This window comes from Argopecten irradians, chromosome 9 (genome assembly GCF_041381155.1).
Source record: "Argopecten irradians isolate NY chromosome 9, Ai_NY, whole genome shotgun sequence".
NCBI classification, from domain to species: Eukaryota; Metazoa; Mollusca; class Bivalvia; order Pectinida; family Pectinidae; genus Argopecten; species Argopecten irradians.
In genome coordinates this window covers 40068738-40075039 of record NC_091142.1, presented here as the reverse complement: position 1 = coordinate 40075039, position 6302 = coordinate 40068738, and positions in this window count along the sequence as shown.

Here is a 6302-nt window from a genome sequence, read left to right as displayed (position 1 = left end):
TTTGAAAATGTAGTAAGGAATTATTTTAACGGTTCCTTGTATTTTACCATGTTTGTCCATATTCGATGTATTATTCGTCAAGACGAATGATTATACATGAATCTGAACATTTACATTGGTTATTGTTACTATCTTTGTTTGGTTGTTTTTATTGCTGTTGTTGAATATTACTTCAAATGGTTTGCAATGTTTTTGTGTTTAATTTATAAAGATAATGTGTATGACTAATTTACGATGTTAATATTGTAAATCAGGTTGGATATCAAGCGTTTGATTACAGTATGAGTGAATGTGATACCATTGAGAAGAGTGAGCTGTAATTGAATGTATACTTTTGAATCTTGAATTGTAAACAATATCCATTGCCGTCGTTAAAAGTATAATAGTGTAATATAACAAAACTAGTTTTCTTCCTATATTGACGTGTCAAGTGTTATCACTGCATTCAGTTTGATTAATACGACATGTAGTATAAAATCGAAACTATTTGAATTGGCTAATTTGTTGACAGCGATTATATAGGATTTCAAGATGAAAGCCACATTTTGCTTGGTACATTCTTATAGAATTTTGTAATATTTGACTTCGAAATTTTGATTTTTTTTCTAACATTGGTATTTTTTAATCATGCTTTAGTTAGTACAATTACCTATAACATATCCATTGTGTCTGTGTACAACATCTTGATATGTTTTGATATATGAAATATTGGTGTTGAAATAATAAATGTTATATGTGTGTATGTGAGTGATGTATGGCTAGAAGTGTCTGTGAATGAGTATTGTTTTATATGTGTGTATGTGAGTGATGTATGGCTAGAAGTGTCTGTGAATGAGTATTGTTTTATATGTGTGTATGTGAGTGATGTATGGCTAGAAGTGTCTGTGAATGAGTATTGTTTTATATGTGTGTATGTGAGTGATGTATGGCTAGAAGTGTCTGTGAATGAGTATTGTTTTATATGTGTGTATGTGAGTGATGTATGGCTAGAAGTGTCTGTGAATGAGTATTGTTTTATATGTGTGTATGTGAGTGATGTATGGCTAGAAGTGTCTGTGAATGAGTATTGTTTTATATGTGTGTATGTGAGTGATGTATGGCTAGAAGTGTCTGTGAATGAGTATTGTTTTATATGTGTGTATGTGAGTGATGTATGGCTAGAAGTGTCTGTGAATGAGTATTGTTTTATATGTGTGTATGTGAGTGATGTATGGCTAGAAGTGTCTGTGAATGAGTATTGTTTTATATGTGTGTATGTGAGTGATGTATGGCTAGAAGTGTCTGTGAATGAGTATTGTTTATATGTGTGTATGTGAGTGATGTATGGCTAGAAGTGTCTGTGAATGAGTATTGTTTTATATGTGTGTATGTGAGTGATGTGTGGCTAGAAGTGTCTGTGAATGAGTATTGTTTTATATGTGTGTATGTGAGTGATGTGTGGCTAGAAGTGTCTGTGAATGAGTATTGTTTTATATGTGTGTATGTGAGTGATGTATGGCTAGAAGTGTCTGTGAATGAGTATTGTTTTATATGTGTGTATGTGAGTGATGTATGGCTAGAAGTGTCTGTGAATGAGTATTGTTTTACATGCTGTAACATGATTACTATGAAATATCTGTGTATCTGAATATGTCTTAATAGTAAATATTCCTGTTGCACATAAATTGACCTGTAGTTGTCAATTAACTTCAATATTTGTGTATCATGTCCGTAAGACTTGGAAAAAGGTGATTGATATGGCCGATAGAGCAAGTAGCACTATTTTGATTTACCAAAGTCTTTAGTCTTCAACCCAGAACAACAGACTGGTGAACAGTACTGGCCACTCAGTATTAAGTCTAAGGAAACTCCAAGCGCGAAGCCGAAGGAAACAACATCTGCGAAATTGAAGGAAATAACACCTGCGAAACCTAACCAGCAGTTAAACGCGAACCAACACACATCAGCGAACCTGAGTTGTCAAATTCCATCTACACCAGACCGCCAAACAACAAGATCCAGCTCAGGAAGGCTGTTGAGGACACCAGCCTGGTTGAAAGACTGTGTTAAATAAGTCAAAAAGACTCATAACTTTTATTTCAGGTTGTGTGTTACCAATAGTAGAACTTTCATTTTTCTAGTAAAGTTTCTAGTTAGATAGTTTGAAAATTAGAGACACTCAACTTCGAAAAACTAGTCAGTAGTGTTTTTCTAGTCAATATTTCTTGTTAATTAAAAAGAAAAAAGAGACTCTCAAATTTCTTTTTTTTTCAGGTTGTGTGAAAATACTTTAATAGTGTAAATTCAAAGGACTCGGTTAACAAAGTGAATATTCGGTTATAGTATAATTTGCAATTATACTATATATACTATATATAAATATACATGTATATTATTTCAAGTACAATGGTAAAAGTTAAACAATGAGTAATTTTCTTATATAGTTTAATGACAATAGTTTACTACTAGCATACTGCAGTTAAGTACTTTATAAGTTGATGTCCATATGATAATATACAAAAATATCTAGAAAGGGAAGGATGTTAAGTATTGTCATTGTCAACTTGATATCATAGAGGAACTCTCCTGTGTGAGAAGTTAAATAAAGCAGTCGTAGTCTCAAGATGTCTCCGGTTCATGTGTGCGACATAACCTGGTTGTATAAACAATAGATGCATCCTCTCTATTGTATGGCTTACTATCATTGCCGTTCTATCCACTGCTGGATTACGTGAATATAATGACAGTGATAATAACCCCCGGTGGATGTATTACACATGTATTTGTCACACATGGAAGTGATACAAACATTTATCCCACATTTCAAACACAATCTCCTTTATCTTGTTACAGAGATAATTCCTTAAAAGTTTGCAGGCCATCACTTCTACTGCTATAACAAAAATAAGACATGATAATGGACAGCCTTGTCTAATACCTCTAGTTATCAATTTTACAAGATATTCAAAGAAATTTAACGCAATCTTTCAGAGTCATGTGGTATGACAAACCTACTTCCTGCTTGTGGATTGAAGATTTAGCTGCGCGATTTATGGTTTATGATCACAATCGGGAAAACGCTTGTTACTTTTGACTTTTACTACGTCATACACTTTCAAAATGGTTAGGGGGAAGCAACTCATATGGAAAACATGAAACCCCTGATGAGAATGAATAATAGACAGGTTATATTGCGACGTTTATTAAATGGTGTACTTTATATTTAGTCGAAGAAAATATTCGTTTTGGTTCAAAGCGACGGACGAGAGCTGTAGTATGGCAACATAATAACAATTACTGACCCCTAGAAAGATTTAGGGTCACCATTTGAAATGATAGTCGATGTACCACTAGTTAAATATGGTCCGTTAAACTAATTCCTTATTACACGGTTAACTTGGTATGAAAGTAGAAAAGTCTGCTAACAAAGGGATATCATCACCACCAGTAGAAACAATGTCATGCAAACTAATGTTTCCGTTCAATTTGAATTAGGATATTTCACTGACGATACGAAATGTTACTTCAAACACAGATTAAATGTTATAGTAAAACTAACTGGCCATGAAAACTTCGTTGTGCTTGAATACGCGATATCAAATTTCTGTGACCAATATCAAACAAAAATGTAATGACACAATAATAACAAAATCGATTTAAGTCTCAAATAATGTCATTGAAATAGTCACCATTAAAAATGTTTCATTTTAAACGATTATGTAACAGAAAGAAGATTTATGTTAAATCCTGAGTATCAACTCAGCGATGGACCGTGTCGAGAATGAAAGAATTGTTTATTGGGAAAAAACTTACTAAACAAATCAAAGAAAAAACTGCAGAAGCAAGATTAGAAATATACACGCTGTTAGATTTGGAAATGCTATCACGTTATTCCATAACACTTTGAGAGAGATAATTTTGAACTTGAACAATAGTTTTAAAAATACTCTATACATGTAAGTGGTTCGATAACAAGCAATATATTGAATATTTTGTATCTGAAAACAAGCTTAAAACAAATATCAATTCCTGTACACGTCAGTAATTTGTTAGACTTTCGTTATTGATAGCACCCTATCGACATAATGATCGGCTCCATTGATAGGGCTTTGTAATGTTATGATGCAGAATGGTTTTTCCTTTAACTATTGTTTCAAGCAGACTTTGGCTATATATTTTGACAAAGCCCACATTGTTAGTTTCAATGCATCAACATACGTGTATTGTAAACAGAATTGGACTATTTTAATGTACAAGGGCATAGTATTAGATAGCAATACTTGTTCTGAAAAATGGTATTTCTAAACTATCCATCATACTTCACATAGAACTTACCACCGCTGGATATTGTTTAACTTACAATAGAAACATCTATTCAATTGACCTCTTCGTTTGCTCATCAAGCATTTCCTATTGTTAATTCAGGAAATATTATACATGGACCTATTTGTAAAGCAATTATGTGTTGAAAAAAATAGTCATAATGAAAGTGTAATATTTTTTATCGACATTTAAATTGGTTTCTGTTGTACAAGAATAATAAAACTGCAATAATTAATTAGGGCTCTTTTTCGATTTTTTTAGTCGTAACAAATTATCAACATTTAGTTTGAAGTAACGAAGTGAATCAATATCTAAACAATGATAAATACATGTAGACATGAAAGGTTTTTTTTTTCATATTACGATCAAAGACAAAATTTATGTTTGCTTACTAATGTCAATAAAAGGTAACTTTATGAGATTACACACAAATGATTAGGCAAGAGATACATACACAAACTACATTTTTGTACATATACTTTACTTTTTAAAAACACTACCGTTATTAGAATGCAAATACACTGCAGCTTCCCAAAACAAACAGACATTCACAAAGCGGAGGTAATCCTTGCATGACCTTAGCTGTTAGGAGGACGGTAGGCATTATCAACCGAACCAAATAATTACACATTAATTAAATTGTTTCAAAATGGAGGAAATATCAGACGTTGATATCAACAGTGTTTATAAGAAAGTAACAAAACGGCAAGAAACATAAACGGTTAAATCTAAGGACCACCAATGTGTTCCAGAGCAGCCAAGCAGCATGGCTAATAAGAATATGTGGATATATATACGTATTCTTATTTCAGAAAGATGATGATGCTGTTTTTATCTTCTAAGTTTGGTTTGGTTTGTTAGGTTTAACGTCCAATAAATTCTGTCTTAGCATATTACATAGTTACCTTCCTTGCTAGTAGGTATCCATTATGACGTCATTATTTTGTGAACGCAATTGTGAACGTTTTCTCCCAAAATAATTACGTTACGCTCTCAAAACACATGACGTCACAATCAATACCTAACCGCAAGTGCAGATAACTCTGTAATATGCAAATGCAGAATATCCAGGGCTATTTAAGAACAGTCGCCGTGCGTGCGATGTGCTGTGATGCGCAAATGTATATTTATTTGACGGCTGCAGTATATTCGTGTATGTGTCTCGTTGTAATAGTGAAACTCCCCCCCCCCTTTATATAGTTGATAAACTAATATTTATTCTAACAAAACAACTTATAGTGCTGTCTCACTGAAGATATCGAACAAGCACACCCATCCGGTCACATACTGTCGTACACCCATCCGGTCACATACTGTCGTACACCCATCCGGTCACATACTGTCGTACACCCACCCGGTCACATACTGTCGTACACCCACCCGGTCACATACTGTCGTACACCCACCCGGTCACATACTGTCGTACACCCATCCGGTCACATACTGTCGTACACCCATCCGGTCACATACTGTCGTACACCCATCCGGTCACATACTGTCGTACACCCATCCGGTCACATACTGTCGTACACCCATCCGGTCACATACTGTCGTACACCCATCCGGTCACATACTGTCGTACACCCATCCGGTCACTACTGTCGTACACCGTCACATACTGTCGTACACATCCACGGTCACATACTGTCGTACACCCATCCGGTCACATACTGTCGTACACCCACCGGTCACATACTGTCGTACACCCACCCGGTCACATACTGTCGTACACCCACCGGTCACATACTGTCGTACACCCATCCGGTCACATACTGTCGTACACCCATCCGGTCACATACTGTCGTACACCCATCCGGTCACATACTGTCGTACCCCACGGTCACATACTGTCGTACACCCACCGGTCACATACTGTCGTACACCCACCCGGTCACATACTGTCGTACACCCACCCGGTCACATACTGTCGTACACCCACCGGTCACATACTGTCGTACACCCACCCGGTCACATACTGTCGTACACCCATCCGGTCACAT